Source organism: Daucus carota, chromosome 4 (genome assembly GCF_001625215.2).
Source record: "Daucus carota subsp. sativus chromosome 4, DH1 v3.0, whole genome shotgun sequence".
NCBI lineage: Eukaryota > Viridiplantae > Streptophyta > Magnoliopsida > Apiales > Apiaceae > Daucus > Daucus carota.
Window position 1 is genome coordinate 16,537,746 of NC_030384.2, and position 20,389 is coordinate 16,558,134.

Here is a 20,389-nt window from a genome sequence, read left to right on the forward strand (position 1 = left end):
TCCCAAAAGGCTTCATACTAATTGAGTACTTTGACTCTTTATTTTGGACTTGGTTGACACCCAGAGTCAACATATATGATGTGTATAAGAGATGTAATTTTGTCAGTGTTCGAAGAAGAAGTAAAGCAAGAAGTTTGGTGGAAGGCATGGAAGAAGAGATCAAACTGATAGAGAAAAATTAAACATGAGAAGTTGTAAAATGTCCAAAATCCTAAAAAGTTATTAGATTGAAACGGATATACAAAATAATGTTAAGTGTTATGATTTATCATGTAAAGTTTAGATTAATTTTATAACCATCATTTTCAATGGTTATTATAGATAATTGTTGATGCAGTATAGCCCCAAAGGCTTGTGAGAATGTGGAAGGAGATGTTCATGATGATTTGTGGTTGAGTACGAATTTAGCTAATTTCTGATAATAGAATATTACACTAACCAAAATTTGTATACAAGTTACATGTAACAATTTATATACAAGATACATGTAAAAGCTTACATCCATCCATGAGAATATTGAGCAGTTGTTTCGAATGGAGTGAGACCGTATCTGTATGGCCCGAAACTTCAAATATGAGCCTCCTAGTTGCATCAGCACTGACGGGACGCCGCCACTATTCCGCAACATTTGCCATTACTTTTAGCTCCCCTGCAGCTGTAAGGTACAAGATGTTCTACTCGTTGCCTAAGCAGAGCGGCTACAGTGATTGAGTCTACAAAATTTGGCATGGCACATGATTTCAATGTGATAAAAATAGCTCTATATTTTTTGAATTATTCATTTAAGAATCTTTTGTAGCTCTAATATCACACTAACAAATTATATTCTAAAGAACATGTATCATAAGTTTTTTGGAAATGCTCTCAACAAGAGATTTACTAGCATTTCTTTCAAAATTAAAGAACATGTCCCCAAGTATAATCTTAAAAACTAACAATAAAACAGATGCTGAGATATTGAAAACTATTGCATTCTTAATGTAGTAGATGAATTCTGTTTTAGTTTTTAAATAGACCAGGTTTAAGGGAAAAGATCTAGTTGCCTCGTATTCAATTAATAGTAGTGGTCAATAACCTTGGAGGAAGATGATGTTGAACCACCCATCTTAATTCTGGAAGCTGACTACTAGGAAGCATGTGATATATAAGATTCAACCAAAAATGGACAAAAATATTTTGTTTTGTCATATCTATCTCACATACCTCTGAATTAATTGGAGCACAATCTTCATTGTTTACCAAGTTATTTCTAATGATATCAACACACTTGCAAAACAAAAAAAATCATGGTTAGATATATAATTTTCTAATTCTCAATAACATCTATAATTGAATAAAAAGTACTTTGGATCAAATTTTATTACTATTAATTTATTAATCCCTTTAGCGAAAAAAATTATAGTCAACTATGTTCATACCTGCTCCACAACCAAACATATCAGGGACATCTCCTTCCCCATTCTCACCCGCTGTTGTGAGAAGACTTGCATCAATACTCATCTACAACAACGAGATGGTTACATAATGCGTCTAAAGTTTACAATAAAAATCATAACAAAAATTTTATGAGTTCTTAGAAAAAATCTTACATGAATTGAATTACAAAGAATGAGTTGTTATGGAAAATTAATTTGGGTTTATTGGCAACAGATGACTACACTGCCGCACACAATTTAGGTTTGTATAGTCTACACAGGGGACATAGGGAGAAATCCTGGAATTTAAGCTACACTACTTATGATCTTAGCCGTCCATTACAAATTCTAGATCCTTCTACGATTTTAACGGTCAGGATGATAAAACTAATAATTTAAAATAAATAACACTTTAAAATTATTATTAAGGTGTTTAGTTTTGTTGGAAAAATTTAATATTCATGTTCATTATTATCCTAATATTGATAAAATTATAATTATTAAAAAGTTAATAAATTAATATAGACAGTGAATTATAATGTTGCTAGCATTAGAAATTCACATTAATATTACATATTCAATAAAATATTATTTTAAATTAAATGATATCTAATGTTATTTAGGGAGTAAAATTAAATTAAAGAGCAATAAGTTATGTTACTTTAAAAAAATCTATTTCTTTTACATAATTTTTTATAAAAATTAATTTGAAAACAAGAATAATACATTACAACAATCCATTTAATATTAATTATTATTTTAAAATTCAAATTAATTTTAAAACGTAAGACAAACTTCTTATAAGCAAATAGGTATTATTTATAACTAACATTAACATCTTAATATAAACGGTATATATTGAACAACAAATAGAAACATGCACTTAAAATATATTAAATAAAAAATAACTGATCATGAAGCCTAAAGCTTAGGAAGAAAAGATGTCTTTCAAGTTTTGTGTGATTGTTTTCACTATGTCTGTGTGCGATGTATCTTAGCATTGCTATCTTCTCTCTGTTATTCTGACTTATCACACGTCTTTCTGCTTCTAATTCTAATTTACAGCAACAAATTATAATTTCAGTAAGAAAACTACAAGAATTTCGAGCATCAAACTCCAATCGTTGAGCCCTGAATTTCGAGATGGGGCATAGATATGCAAGATTGTTTTTGAGGATGATGGAAGTAGTTAATCAACTATGTACATATGGTGAAGATATCACCCAATAAAAAGTCATAGAAAAAATAGCTATGAGTTTACCAGAAAATTATGATGGGAGATGGTAAAACTTGTTTGAACATGCACAAAGGTACAATTTCAATGGAAACAAAGAAGGCAAAAGAAGTTATTCATAATATATTAGTTTCGAAACTGCAAAAATTCTTTTTAAGTTTTGGGCAACTCATTTAAAATGCTTAATGTGTCACATTTAAATAGTATTGCTGCAAAATCTATGAACATCTTACTAGTAAAAATGGTCCCAACAAAAAGGCGTTGTTAGAAATCGCGATTTTGCTGATGGATGGCCTTGCTATGATCTCCAACAGGTCATTCGCCCCAACTGCAGATCATTGATGTGCACGGATTTGTTTTTGGACTTCTCCCAAAAGGCTTCATACTAATTGAGTACTTTGACTCTTTATTTTGGACTTGGTTGACACCCAGAGTCAACATATATGATGTGTATAAGAGATGTAATTTTGTCAGTGTTCGAAGAAGAAGTAAAGCAAGAAGTTTGGTGGAAGGCATGGAAGAAGAGATCAAACTGATAGAGAAAAATTAAACATGAGAAGTTGTAAAATGTCCAAAATCCTAAAAAGTTATTAGATTGAAACGGATATACAAAATAATGTTAAGTGTTATGATTTATCATGTAAAGTTTAGATTAATTTTATAACCATCATTTTCAATGGTTATTATAGATAATTGTTGATGCAGTATAGCCCCAAAGGCTTGTGAGAATGTGGAAGGAGATGTTCATGATGATTTGTGGTTGAGTACGAATTTAGCTAATTTCTGATAATAGAATATTACACTAACCAAAATTTGTATACAAGTTACATGTAACAATTTATATACAAGATACATGTAAAAGCTTACATCCATCCATGAGAATATTGAGCAGTTGTTTCGAATGGAGTGAGACCGTATCTGTATGGCCCGAAACTTCAAATATGAGCCTCCTAGTTGCAGCACTGACGGGACGCCGCCACTATTCCGCAACATTTGCCATTACTTTTAGCTCCCCTGCAGCTGTAAGGTACAAGATGTTCTACTCGTTGCCTAAGCAGAGCGGCTACATTGATTGAGTCTACAAAATTTGGCATGGCACATGATTTCAATGTGATAAAAATAGCTCTATATTTTTTGAATTATTCATTTAAGAATCTTTTGTAGCTCTAATATCACACTAACAAATTATATTCTAAAGAACATGTATCATAAGTTTTTTGGAAATGCTCTCAACAAGAGATTTACTAGCATTTCTTTCAAAATTAAAGAACATGTCCCCAAGTATAATCTTAAAAACTAACAATAAAACAGATGCTGAGATATTGAAAACTATTGCATTCTTAATGTAGTAGATGAATTCTGTTTTAGTTTTTAAATAGACCAGGTTTAAGGTAAAAGATCTAGTTGCCTCGTATTCAATTAATAGTAGTGGTCAATAACCTTGGAGGAAGATGATGTTGAACCACCCATCTTAATTCTGGAAGCTGACTACTAGGAAGCATGTGATATATAAGATTCAACCAAAAAATGGACAAAAATATTTTGTTTTGTCATATCTATCTCACATACCTCTGAATTAATTGGAGCATAATCTTCATTGTTTACCAAGTTATTTCTAATGATATCAACACACTTGCAAAACAAAAAAAATCATGGTTAGATATATAATTTTCTAATTCTCAATAACATCTATAATTGAATAAAAAGTACTTTGGATCAAAATTTTATTACTATTAATTTATTAATCCCTTTAGCGAAAAAAATTATAGTCAACTATGTTCATACCTGCTCCACAACCAAACATATCAGGGACATCTCCTTCCCCATTCTCACCCGCTGTTGTGAGAAGACTTGCATCAATACGCATCTACAACAACGAGATGGTTACATAATGCGTCTAAAGTTTACAATAAAAATCATAACAAAAATTTTATGAGTTCTCAAGAAAAAATCTTACATGAATTGAATTACAAAGAATGAGTTGTTATGGATAATTAATTGGTGTTTATTGGAAACAGATGACTACACTGCCGCACACAATTTAGGTTTGTATAGTCTACACGGGGACATAGGGAGAAATCCTGGAATTTAAGCTACACTACTTATGATCTTAGCCGTCCATTACAAATTCTAGATCCTTCTACGATTTTAACGGTCAGGATGATAAAACTAATAATTTAAAATAAATAACACTTTAAAATTACTATTAAGGTGTTTAGTTTTGTTGGAAAAATTTAATATTCATGTTCATTATTATCCTAATATTGATAAAATTATAATTATTAAAAAGTTAATAAATTAATATAGACAGTGAATTATAATGTTGCTAGCATTAGAAATTCACATTAATATTACATATTCAATAAAATATTATTTTAAATTAAATGATATCTAATGTTATTTAGGGAGTAAAATTAAATTAACGAGCAATAAGTTATGTTACTTTAAAAAAAATCTATTTCTTTTACATAATTTTTTATAAAAATTTAATTTGAAAACAATAATAATACATTACAACAATCCATTTAATATTAATTATTATTTTAAAATTCAAATTAATTTTAAAACGTAAGACAAACTTCTTATAAGCAAATAGGTATTATTTATAACAAACATTAACATCTTAATATAAACGGTATATATTGAACAACAAATAGAAACATGCACTTAAAATATATTAAATAAAAAATAACTGATCATGAAGCCTAAAGCTTAGGAAGAAAAGATGTCTTTCAAGTTTTGTGTGATTGTTTTCACTATGTCTGTGTACATGTATCTTAGCATTGCTATCTTCTCTCTATTCTTCTGACTTATCACACGTCTTTCTGCTTCTAATTCTAATTTACAGCAACAAATTATGATTTCAGTAAGAAAACTACAAGAATTTCGAGTATCAAACTCCAATCGTTGAGCCCTAAATTTCGAGATGGGGCATAGATATGCAAGATTGTTTTTGAGGATGATGGAAGTAGTTAATCAACTATGTACATATGGTGAAGATATCACCCAGTAAAAAGTCATAAAAAAAAATAGCTATGAGTTTACTAGAAAATTATGATGGGTGATGGTAAAACTTGTTTGAACATGCACAAAGGTACAATTTTAATGGAAACAAAGAAGGCAAAAGAAGTTATTCATAATATATTAGTTTCGAATCTGCAAAAATTCTTTTTAAGTTTTGGGCAACTCATTTAAAATGCTTAATGTGTCACATTTAAATAGTATTCCTGCAAAATCTATGAACATCTTACTAGTAAAAATGGTCCCAACAAAAAGGCGTTGTTAGAAATCGCGATTTTGCTGATGAATGGCCTTGCTATGATCTCCAATAGGTCATACGCCCCAACTGCAGATTATTGATGTGCACGGATTTGTTTTTGGACTTGGTTGACACCCAGAGTCAACATATTTGATGTGTATAAGAGATGTAATTTTGTCAGTGTTCGAAGAAGAAGTAAAGCAAGAAGTTTGGTGGAAGGCATGGAAGAAGAGATCAAACTGATAGAGAAAAATTAAACATGAGAAGTTGTAAAATGTCCAAAATCCTAAAAAGTTATTAGATTGAAACGGATATACAAAATAATGTTAAGTGTTATGATTTATCATGTAAAAGTTTAGATTAATTTTATAACCATCATTTTCAATGGTTATTATAGATAATTGTTGACGCAGTATAGCCCCAACGGCTTGTGAGAATGTGGAAGGAGATGTTCATGATGATTTGTGGTTGAGTACGAATTTAGCTAATTTCTGATAATAGAATATTACACTAACCAAAATTTGTATACAAGTTACATGTAACAATTTATATACAAGATACATGTAAAAGTTTACATCCATCCATGAGAATATTGAGCAGTTGTTTCGAATGGAGTGAGACCGTATCTGTATGGCCCGAAACTTCAAATATGAGCCTCCTAGTTGCGTCATCAGCACTGACGGGACGCCGCCACTATTCCGCAACATTTGCCATTACTTTTAGCTCCCCTGCAGCTGTAAGGTACAAGATGTTCTACTCGTTGCCTAAGCAGAGCGGCTACATTGATTGAGTCTACAAAATTTGGCATGGCACATGATTTCAATGTGATAAAAATAGCTCTATATTTTTTGAATTATTCATTTAAGAATCTTTTGTAGCTCTAATATCACACTAACAAATTATATTCTAAAGAACATGTATCATAAGTTTCTTGGAAATGCTCTCAACAAGAGATTTACTAGCATTTCTTTCAAAATTAAAGAACATGTCCCCAAGTATAATGTTAAAAATAACAATAAAACAGATGCTGAGATATTGAAAACTATTGCATTCTTAATGTAGTAGATGAATTCTGTTTTAGTTTTTAAATAGACCAGGTTTAAGGTAAAAGATCTAGTTGCCTCGTATTCAATTAATAGTAGTGGTCAATAACCTTGGAGGAAGATGATGTTGAACCACCCATCTTAATTCTGGAAGCTGACTACTAGGAAGCATGTGATATATAAGATTCAACCAAAAAATGGACAAAAATATTTTGTTTTGTCATATCTATCTCACATACCTCTGAATTAATTGGAGCATAATCTTCATTGTTTACCAAGTTATTTCTAATGATATCAACACACTTGCAAAACAAAAAAAATCATGGTTAGATATATAATTTTCTAATTCTCAATAACATCTATAATTGAATAAAAAGTACTTTGGATCAAAATTTTATTACTATTAATTTATTAATCCCTTTAGCGAAAAAAATTATAGTCAACTATGTTCATACCTGCTCCACAACCAAACATATCAGGGACATCTCCTTCCCCATTCTCACCCGCTGTTGTGAGAAGACTTGCATCAATACGCATCTACAACAACGAGATGGTTACATAATGCGTCTAAAGTTTACAATAAAAATCATAACAAAAATTTTATGAGTTCTCAAGAAAAAATCTTACATGAATTGAATTACAAAGAATGAGTTGTTATGGATAATTAATTGGTGTTTATTGGAAACAGATGACTACACTGCCGCACACAATTTAGGTTTGTATAGTCTACACGGGGACATAGGGAGAAATCCTGGAATTTAAGCTACACTACTTATGATCTTAGCCGTCCATTACAAATTCTAGATCCTTCTACGATTTTAACGGTCAGGATGATAAAACTAATAATTTAAAATAAATAACACTTTAAAATTACTATTAAGGTGTTTAGTTTTGTTGGAAAAATTTAATATTCATGTTCATTATTATCCTAATATTGATAAAATTATAATTATTAAAAAGTTAATAAATTAATATAGACAGTGAATTATAATGTTGCTAGCATTAGAAATTCACATTAATATTACATATTCAATAAAATATTATTTTAAATTAAATGATATCTAATGTTATTTAGGGAGTAAAATTAAATTAACGAGCAATAAGTTATGTTACTTTAAAAAAAATCTATTTCTTTTACATAATTTTTTATAAAAATTTAATTTGAAAACAATAATAATACATTACAACAATCCATTTAATATTAATTATTATTTTAAAATTCAAATTAATTTTAAAACGTAAGACAAACTTCTTATAAGCAAATAGGTATTATTTATAACAAACATTAACATCTTAATATAAACGGTATATATTGAACAACAAATAGAAACATGCACTTAAAATATATTAAATAAAAAATAACTGATCATGAAGCCTAAAGCTTAGGAAGAAAAGATGTCTTTCAAGTTTTGTGTGATTGTTTTCACTATGTCTGTGTACATGTATCTTAGCATTGCTATCTTCTCTCTGTTCTTCTGACTTATCACACGTCTTTCTGCTTCTAATTCTAATTTACAGCAACAAATTATGATTTCAGTAAGAAAACTACAAGAATTTCGAGTATCAAACTCCAATCGTTGAGCCCTAAATTTCGAGATGGGGCATAGATATGCAAGATTGTTTTTGAGGATGATGGAAGTAGTTAATCAACTATGTACATATGGTGAAAATATCACCCAATAAAAAGTCATAAAAAAAAATAGCTATGAGTTTACAAGAAAATTATGATGGGAGATGGTAAAACTTGTTTGAACATGCACAAAGGTACAATTTTAATGGAAACAAAGAAGGCAAAAGAAGTTATTCATAATATATTAGTTTCGAATCTGCAAAAATTCTTTTTAAGTTTTGGGCAACTCATTTAAAATGCTTAATGTGTCACATTTAAATAGTATTCCTGCAAAATCTATGAACATCTTACTAGTAAAAATGGTCCCAACAAAAAGGCGTTGTTAGAAATCGCGATTTTGCTGATGAATGGCCTTGCTATGATCTCCAATAGGTCATACGCCCCAACTGCAGATCATTGATGTGCACGGATTTGTTTTTGGACTTGGTTGACACCCAGAGTCAACATATTTCATGTGTATAAAAGATGTAATTTTGTCAGTGTTCGAAGAAGAAGTAAAGCAAGAAGTTTGGTGGAAGGCTTGGAAGAAGAGATCAAACTGATAGAGAAAAATTAAACATGAGAAGTTGTAAAATGTCCAAAATCCTAAAAAGTTATTAGATTGAAACGGATATACAAAATAATGTTAAGTGTTATGATTTATCATGTAAAAGTTTAGATTAATTTTATAACCATCATTTTCAGTGGTTATTATAGATAATTGTTGATGCAGTATAGCCCCAACGGCTTGTGAGAATGTGGAAGGAGATGTTCATGATGATTTGTGGTTGAGTACGAATTTAGCTAATTTCTGATAATAGAATATTACACTAACCAAAATTTGTATACAAGTTACATGTAACAATTTATATACAAGATACATGTAAAAGTTTACATCCATCCATGAGAATATTGAGCAGTTGTTTCGAATGGAGTGAGACCGTATCTGTATGGCCCGAAACTTCAAATATGAGCCTCCTAGTTGCGTCATCAGCACTGACGGGACGCCGCCACTATTCCGCAACATTTGCCATTACTTTTAGCTCCCCTGCAGCTGTAAGGTACAAGATGTTCTACTCGTTGCCTAAGCAGAGCGGCTACATTGATTGAGTCTACAAAATTTGGCATGGCACATGATTTCAATGTGATAAAAATAGCTCTATATTTTTTGAATTATTCATTTAAGAATCTTTTGTAGCTCTAATATCACACTAACAAATTATATTCTAAAGAACATGTATCATAAGTTTCTTGGAAATGCTCTCAACAAGAGATTTACTAGCATTTCTTTCAAAATTAAAGAACATGTCCCCAAGTATAATGTTAAAAATAACAATAAAACAGATGCTGAGATATTGAAAACTATTGCATTCTTAATGTAGTAGATGAATTCTGTTTTAGTTTTTAAATAGACCAGGTTTAAGGGAAAAGATCTAGTTGCCTCGTATTCAATTAATAGTAGTGGTCAATAACCTTGGAGGAAGATGATGTTGAACCACCCATCTTAATTCTGGAAGCTGACTACTAGGAAGCATGTGATATATAAGATTCAACCAAAAAATGGACAAAAATATTTTGTTTTGTCATATCTATCTCACATACCTCTGAATTAATTGGAGCATAATCTTCATTGTTTACCAAGTTATTTCTAATGATATCAACACACTTGCAAAACAAAAAAAATCATGGTTAGATATATAATTTTCTAATTCTCAATAACATCTATAATTGAATAAAAAGTACTTTGGATCAAAATTTTATTACTATTAATTTATTAATCCCTTTAGCGAAAAAAATTATAGTCAACTATGTTCATACCTGCTCCACAACCAAACATATCAGGGACATCTCCTTCCCCATTCTCACCCGCTGTTGTGAGAAGACTTGCATCAATACGCATCTACAACAACGAGATGGTTACATAATGCGTCTAAAGTTTACAATAAAAATCATAACAAAAATTTTATGAGTTCTCAAGAAAAAATCTTACATGAATTGAATTACAAAGAATGAGTTGTTATGGATAATTAATTGGTGTTTATTGGAAACAGATGACTACACTGCCGCACACAATTTAGGTTTGTATAGTCTACACGGGGACATAGGGAGAAATCCTGGAATTTAAGCTACACTACTTATGATCTTAGCCGTCCATTACAAATTCTAGATCCTTCTACGATTTTAACGGTCAGGATGATAAAACTAATAATTTAAAATAAATAACACTTTAAAATTACTATTAAGGTGTTTAGTTTTGTTGGAAAAATTTAATATTCATGTTCATTATTATCCTAATATTGATAAAATTATAATTATTAAAAAGTTAATAAATTAATATAGACAGTGAATTATAATGTTGCTAGCATTAGAAATTCACATTAATATTACATATTCAATAAAATATTATTTTAAATTAAATGATATCTAATGTTATTTAGGGAGTAAAATTAAATTAACGAGCAATAAGTTATGTTACTTTAAAAAAAATCTATTTCTTTTACATAATTTTTTATAAAAATTTAATTTGAAAACAATAATAATACATTACAACAATCCATTTAATATTAATTATTATTTTAAAATTCAAATTAATTTTAAAACGTAAGACAAACTTCTTATAAGCAAATAGGTATTATTTATAACAAACATTAACATCTTAATATAAACGGTATATATTGAACAACAAATAGAAACATGCACTTAAAATATATTAAATAAAAAATAACTGATCATGAAGCCTAAAGCTTAGGAAGAAAAGATGTCTTTCAAGTTTTGTGTGATTGTTTTCACTATGTCTGTGTACATGTATCTTAGCATTGCTATCTTCTCTCTGTTCTTCTGACTTATCACACGTCTTTCTGCTTCTAATTCTAATTTACAGCAACAAATTATGATTTCAGTAAGAAAACTACAAGAATTTCGAGTATCAAACTCCAATCGTTGAGCCCTAAATTTCGAGATGGGGCATAGATATGCAAGATTGTTTTTGAGGATGATGGAAGTAGTTAATCAACTATGTACATATGGTGAAGATATCACCCAATAAAAAGTCATAAAAAAAATAGCTATGAGTTTACAAGAAAATTATGATGGGAGATGGTAAAACTTGTTTGAACATGCACAAAGGTACAATTTTAATGGAAACAAAGAAGGCAAAAGAAGTTATTCATAATATATTAGTTTCGAATCTGCAAAAATTCTTTTTAAGTTTTGGGCAACTCATTTAAAATGCTTAATGTGTCACATTTAAATAGTATTCCTGCAAAATCTATGAACATCTTACTAGTAAAAATGGTCCCAACAAAAAGGCGTTGTTAGAAATCGCGATTTTGCTGATGAATGGCCTTGCTATGATCTCCAATAGGTCATACGCCCCAACTGCAGATCATTGATGTGCACGGATTTGTTTTTGGACTTGGTTGACACCCAGAGTCAACATATTTGATGTGTATAAGAGATGTAATTTTGTCAGTGTTCGAAGAAGAAGTAAAGCAAGAAGTTTGGTGGAAGGCATGGAAGAAGAGATCAAACTGATAGAGAAAAATTAAACATGAGAAGTTGTAAAATGTCCAAAATCCTAAAAAGTTATTAGATTGAAACGGATATACAAAATAATGTTAAGTGTTATGATTTATCATGTAAAAGTTTAGATTAATTTTATAACCATCATTTTCAATGGTTATTATAGATAATTGTTGATGCAGTATAGCCCCAACGGCTTGTGAGAATGTGGAAGGAGATGTTCATGATGATTTGTGGTTGAGTACGAATTTAGCTAATTTCTGATAATAGAATATTACACTAACCAAAATTTGTATACAAGTTACATGTAACAATTTATATACAAGATACATGTAAAAGTTTACATCCATCCATGAGAATATTGAGCAGTTGTTTCGAATGGAGTGAGACCGTATCTGTATGGCCCGAAACTTCAAATATGAGCCTCCTAGTTGCGTCATCAGCACTGACGGGACGCCGCCACTATTCCGCAACATTTGCCATTACTTTTAGCTCCCCTGCAGCTGTAAGGTACAAGATGTTCTACTCGTTGCCTAAGCAGAGCGGCTACATTGATTGAGTCTACAAAATTTGGCATGGCACATGATTTCAATGTGATAAAAATAGCTCTATATTTTTTGAATTATTCATTTAAGAATCTTTTGTAGCTCTAATATCACACTAACAAATTATATTCTAAAGAACATGTATCATAAGTTTCTTGGAAATGCTCTCAACAAGAGATTTACTAGCATTTCTTTCAAAATTAAAGAACATGTCCCCAAGTATAATGTTAAAAATAACAATAAAACAGATGCTGAGATATTGAAAACTATTGCATTCTTAATGTAGTAGATGAATTCTGTTTTAGTTTTTAAATAGACCAGGTTTAAGGTAAAAGATCTAGTTGCCTCGTATTCAATTAATAGTAGTGGTCAATAACCTTGGAGGAAGATGATGTTGAACCACCCATCTTAATTCTGGAAGCTGACTACTAGGAAGCATGTGATATATAAGATTCAACCAAAAAATGGACAAAAATATTTTGTTTTGTCATATCTATCTCACATACCTCTGAATTAATTGGAGCATAATCTTCATTGTTTACCAAGTTATTTCTAATGATATCAACACACTTGCAAAACAAAAAAAATCATGGTTAGATATATAATTTTCTAATTCTCAATAACATCTATAATTGAATAAAAAGTACTTTGGATCAAAATTTTATTACTATTAATTTATTAATCCCTTTAGCGAAAAAAATTATAGTCAACTATGTTCATACCTGCTCCACAACCAAACATATCAGGGACATCTCCTTCCCCATTCTCACCCGCTGTTGTGAGAAGACTTGCATCAATACGCATCTACAACAACGAGATGGTTACATAATGCGTCTAAAGTTTACAATAAAAATCATAACAAAAATTTTATGAGTTCTCAAGAAAAAATCTTACATGAATTGAATTACAAAGAATGAGTTGTTATGGATAATTAATTGGTGTTTATTGGAAACAGATGACTACACTGCCGCACACAATTTAGGTTTGTATAGTCTACACGGGGACATAGGGAGAAATCCTGGAATTTAAGCTACACTACTTATGATCTTAGCCGTCCATTACAAATTCTAGATCCTTCTACGATTTTAACGGTCAGGATGATAAAACTAATAATTTAAAATAAATAACACTTTAAAATTACTATTAAGGTGTTTAGTTTTGTTGGAAAAATTTAATATTCATGTTCATTATTATCCTAATATTGATAAAATTATAATTATTAAAAAGTTAATAAATTAATATAGACAGTGAATTATAATGTTGCTAGCATTAGAAATTCACATTAATATTACATATTCAATAAAATATTATTTTAAATTAAATGATATCTAATGTTATTTAGGGAGTAAAATTAAATTAACGAGCAATAAGTTATGTTACTTTAAAAAAAATCTATTTCTTTTACATAATTTTTTATAAAAATTTAATTTGAAAACAATAATAATACATTACAACAATCCATTTAATATTAATTATTATTTTAAAATTCAAATTAATTTTAAAACGTAAGACAAACTTCTTATAAGCAAATAGGTATTATTTATAACAAACATTAACATCTTAATATAAACGGTATATATTGAACAACAAATAGAAACATGCACTTAAAATATATTAAATAAAAAATAACTGATCATGAAGCCTAAAGCTTAGGAAGAAAAGATGTCTTTCAAGTTTTGTGTGATTGTTTTCACTATGTCTGTGTACATGTATCTTAGCATTGCTATCTTCTCTCTGTTCTTCTGACTTATCACACGTCTTTCTGCTTCTAATTCTAATTTACAGCAACAAATTATGATTTCAGTAAGAAAACTACAAGAATTTCGAGTATCAAACTCCAATCGTTGAGCCCTAAATTTCGAGATGGGGCATAGATATGCAAGATTGTTTTTGAGGATGATGGAAGTAGTTAATCAACTATGTACATATGGTGAAGATATCACCCAATAAAAAGTCATAAAAAAAATAGCTATGAGTTTACAAGAAAATTATGATGGGAGATGGTAAAACTTGTTTGAACATGCACAAAGGTACAATTTTAATGGAAACAAAGAAGGCAAAAGAAGTTATTCATAATATATTAGTTTCGAATCTGCAAAAATTCTTTTTAAGTTTTGGGCAACTCATTTAAAATGCTTAATGTGTCACATTTAAATAGTATTCCTGCAAAATCTATGAACATCTTACTAGTAAAAATGGTCCCAACAAAAAGGCGTTGTTAGAAATCGCGATTTTGCTGATGAATGGCCTTGCTATGATCTCCAATAGGTCATACGCCCCAACTGCAGATCATTGATGTGCACGGATTTGTTTTTGGACTTGGTTGACACCCAGAGTCAACATATTTGATGTGTATAAGAGATGTAATTTTGTCAGTGTTCGAAGAAGAAGTAAAGCAAGAAGTTTGGTGGAAGGCATGGAAGAAGAGATCAAACTGATAGAGAAAAATTAAACATGAGAAGTTGTAAAATGTCCAAAATCCTAAAAAGTTATTAGATTGAAACGGATATACAAAATAATGTTAAGTGTTATGATTTATCATGTAAAAGTTTAGATTAATTTTATAACCATCATTTTCAATGGTTATTATAGATAATTGTTGATGCAGTATAGCCCCAACGGCTTGTGAGAATGTGGAAGGAGATGTTCATGATGATTTGTGGTTGAGTACGAATTTAGCTAATTTCTGATAATAGAATATTACACTAACCAAAATTTGTATACAAGTTACATGTAACAATTTATATACAAGATACATGTAAAAGTTTACATCCATCCATGAGAATATTGAGCAGTTGTTTCGAATGGAGTGAGACCGTATCTGTATGGCCCGAAACTTCAAATATGAGCCTCCTAGTTGCGTCATCAGCACTGACGGGACGCCGCCACTATTCCGCAACATTTGCCATTACTTTTAGCTCCCCTGCAGCTGTAAGGTACAAGATGTTCTACTCGTTGCCTAAGCAGAGCGGCTACATTGATTGAGTCTACAAAATTTGGCATGGCACATGATTTCAATGTGATAAAAATAGCTCTATATTTTTTGAATTATTCATTTAAGAATCTTTTGTAGCTCTAATATCACACTAACAAATTATATTCTAAAGAACATGTATCATAAGTTTCTTGGAAATGCTCTCAACAAGAGATTTACTAGCATTTCTTTCAAAATTAAAGAACATGTCCCCAAGTATAATGTTAAAAATAACAATAAAACAGATGCTGAGATATTGAAAACTATTGCATTCTTAATGTAGTAGATGAATTCTGTTTTAGTTTTTAAATAGACCAGGTTTAAGGGAAAAGATCTAGTTGCCTCGTATTCAATTAATAGTAGTGGTCAATAACCTTGGAGGAAGATGATGTTGAACCACCCATCTTAATTCTGGAAGCTGACTACTAGGAAGCATGTGATATATAAGATTCAACCAAAAAATGGACAAAAATATTTTGTTTTGTCATATCTATCTCACATACCTCTGAATTAATTGGAGCATAATCTTCATTGTTTACCAAGTTATTTCTAATGATATCAACACACTTGCAAAACAAAAAAAATCATGGTTAGATATATAATTTTCTAATTCTCAATAACATCTATAATTGAATAAAAAGTACTTTGGATCAAAATTTTATTACTATTAATTTATTAATCCCTTTAGCGAAAAAAATTATAGTCAACTATGTTCATACCTGCTCCACAACCAAACATATCAGGGACATCTCCTTCCCCATTCTCACCCGCTGTTGTGAGAAGACTTGCATCAATACGCATCTACAACAACGAGATGGTTACATAATGCGTCTAAAGTTTACAATAAAAATCATAACAAAAATTTTATGAGTTCTCAAGAAAAAATCTTACATGAATTGAATTACAAAGAATGAGTTGTTATGGATAATTAATTGGTGTTTATTGGAAACAGATGACTACACTGCCGCACACAATTTAGGTTTGTATAGTCTACACGGGGACATAGGGAGAAATCCTGGAATTTAAGCTACACTACTTATGATCTTAGCCGTCCATTACAAATTCTAGATCCTTCTACGATTTTAACGGTCAGGATGATAAAACTAATAATTTAAAATAAATAACACTTTAAAATTATTATTAAGGTGTTTAGTTTTGTTGGAAAAATTTAATATTCATGTTCATTATTATCCTAATATTGATAAAATTATAATTATTAAAAAGTTAATAAATTAATATAGACAGTGAATTATAATGTTGCTAGCATTAGAAATTCACATTAATATTACATATTCAATAAAATATTATTTTAAATTAAATGATATCTAATGTTATTTAGGGAGTAAAATTAAATTAACGAGCAATAAGTTATGTTACTTTAAAAAAAATCTATTTCTTTTACATAATTTTTTATAAAAATTTAATTTGAAAACAAGAATAATACATTACAACAATCCATTTAATATTAATTATTATTTTAAAATTCAAATTAATTTTAAAACGTAAGACAAACTTCTTATAAGCAAATAGGTATTATTTATAACAAACATTAACATCTTAATATAAACGGTATATATTGAACAACAAATAGAAACATGCACTTAAAATATATTAAATAAAAAATAACTGATCATGAAGCCTAAAGCTTAGGAAGAAAAGATGTCTTTCAAGTTTTGTGTGATTGTTTTCACTATGTCTGTGTACATGTATCTTAGCATTGCTATCTTCTCTCTGTTCTTCTGACTTATCACACGTCTTTCTGCTTCTAATTCTAATTTACAGCAACAAATTATGATTTCAGTAAGAAAACTACAAGAATTTCGAGTATCAAACTCCAATCGTTGAGCCCTAAATTTCGAGATGGGGCATAGATATGCAAGATTGTTTTTGAGGATGATGGAAGTAGTTAGTCAACTATGTACATATGGTGAAGATATCACCCAATAAAAAGTCATAAAAAAAATAGCTATGAGTTTACTAGAAAATTATGATGGGAGATGGTAAAACTTGTTTGAACATGCACAAAGGTACAATTTTAATGGAAACAAAGAAGGCAAAAGAAGTTATTCAAAATATATTAGTTTCGAATCTGCAAAAATTCTTTTTAAGTTTTGGGCAACTCATTTAAAATGCTTAATGTGTCACATTTAAATAGTATTCCTGCAAAATCTATGAACATCTTACTAGTAAAAATGGTCCCAACAAAAAGGCGTTGTTAGAAATGGCGATTTTGCTGATGAATGGCCTTGCTATGATCTCGAATAGGTCATACGCCCCAACTGCAGATCATTGATGTGCACGGATTTGTTTTTGGACTTGGTTGACAGCCAGAGTCAACATATTTGATGTGTATAAGAGATGTAATTTTGTCAGTGTTCGAAGAAGAAGTAAAGCAAGAAGTTTGGTGGAAGGCATGGAAGAAGAGATCAAACTGATAGAGAAAAATTAAACATGAGAAGTTGTAAAATGTCCAAAATCCTAAAAAGTTATTAGATTGAAACGGATATACAAAATAATGTTAAGTGTTATGATTTATCATGTAAAAGTTTAGATTAATTTTATATCCATCATTTTCAATGGTTATTATAGATAATTGTTGACGCAGTATAGCCCGAACGGCTTGTGAGAATGTGGAAGGAGATGTTCATGATGATTTGTGGTTGAGTACGAATTTAGCTAATTTCTGATAATAGAATATTAAACTAACCAAAATTTGTATACAAGTTACATGTAACAATTTATATACAAGATACATGTAAAAGTTTACATCCATCCATGAGAATATTGAGCAGTTGTTTCGAATGGAGTGAGACCGTATCTGTATGGCCCGAAACTTCAAATATGAGCCTCCTAGTTGCGCATCAGCACTGACGGGACGCCGCCACTATTCCGCAACATTTGCCATTACTTTTAGCTCCCCTGCAGCTGTAAGGTACAAGATGTTCTACTCGTTGCCTAAGCAGAGCGGCTACATTGATTGAGTCTACAAAATTTGGCATGGCACATGATTTCAATGTGATAAAAATAGCTCTATATTTTTTGAATTATTCATTTAAGAATCTTTTGTAGCTCTAATATCACACTAACAAATTATATTCTAAAGAACATGTATCATAAGTTTCTTCTCTCAACAAGAGATTTACTAGCATTTCTTTCAAAATTAAAGAACATGTCCCCAAGTATAATGTTAAAAATAACAATAAAACAGATGCTGAGATATTGAAAACTATTGCATTCTTAATGTAGTAGATGAATTCTGTTTTAGTTTTTAAATAGACCAGGTTTAAGGGAAAAGATCTAGTTGCCTCGTATTCAATTAATAGTAGTGGTCAATAACCTTGGAGGAAGATGATGTTTAACCACCCATCTTAATTCTCGAAGCTGACTACTAGGAAGCATGTGATATATAAGATTCAACCAAAAAATGAACTAAAATATTTTGTTTTGTCATATCTATCTCACATACCTCTGAATTAATTGGAGCATAATCTTCATTGTTTACCAAGTTATTTCTAATGATATCAACACACTTGCAAAACAAAAAAAATCATGGTTAGATATATAATTTTCTAATTCTCAATAACATCTATAATTGAATAAAAAGTACTTTGGATCAAAATTTTATTACTATTAATTTATTAATCTCTTTAGCGAAAAAAATTATAGTCAACTATGTTCATACCTGCTCCACAACCAAACATATCAGGGACATCTCCTTCCCCATTCTCACCCGAAAAGACTTGCATCAATACGCATCTACAACAACGAGATGGTTACATAATTCGTCTAAAGTTTACAATAAAAATCATAACAAAAATTTTATGAGTTCTCAAGAAAAAATCTTACATGAATTGAATTACAAAGAATGAGTTGTTATGGATAATTAATTGGTGTTTATTGGAAACAGATGACTACACTGCCGCACACAATTTAGGTTTGTATAATCTACACGGGGACATATAAGCTACAGTACTTATGATCTTAGCCGTCCATTACAAATTTTAGATCCTTCTACGATTTTAACGGTCAAGATGATAAAACTAATAATTTAAAATAAATAACACTTTAAAATTATTATTAAGGTGTTTAGTTTTGTTGGAAAAATTTAATATTCATGTTCATTATTATCCTAATATTGATAAAATTATAATTATTAAAAAGTTAATAAATTAATATAGACAGTAAATTATAATGTTGCTAGCATTAGAAATTCACATTAATATTACATATTCAATAAAATATTATTTTAAATTAAATGATATCTAATGTTATTTAGGGAGTAAAATTAAATTAACGAGCAATAAGTTATGTTACTTTAAGAAAAATCTATTTCTTTTACATAATTTTTTATAAAAATCTAATTTGAAAACAAGAATAATACATTACAACAATCCATTTAATATTAATTATTATTTTAAAATTCAAATTAATTTTAAAACGTAAGACAAACTTCTTATAAGCAAATAGGTATTATTTATAACAAACATTAACATCTTAATATAAACGGTATATATTGAATAACAAATAGAAACATGCACTTAAAATATATTAAATAAAAAATAACTCATCATGAAGCCTAAAGCCTAGGAAGAAAAGATGTCTTTCAATTTTTGTGTGATTGTTTTCACTATGTCTGTGTACATGTATCTTAGCATTGCTATCTTCTCTCTGTTCTTCTGACTTATCACACGTCTTTCTGCTTCTAATTCTAATTTACAGCAACAAATTATGATTTCAGTAAGAAAACAACAAGAATTTCGAGCATCAAACTCCAATCGTTGAGCCCTA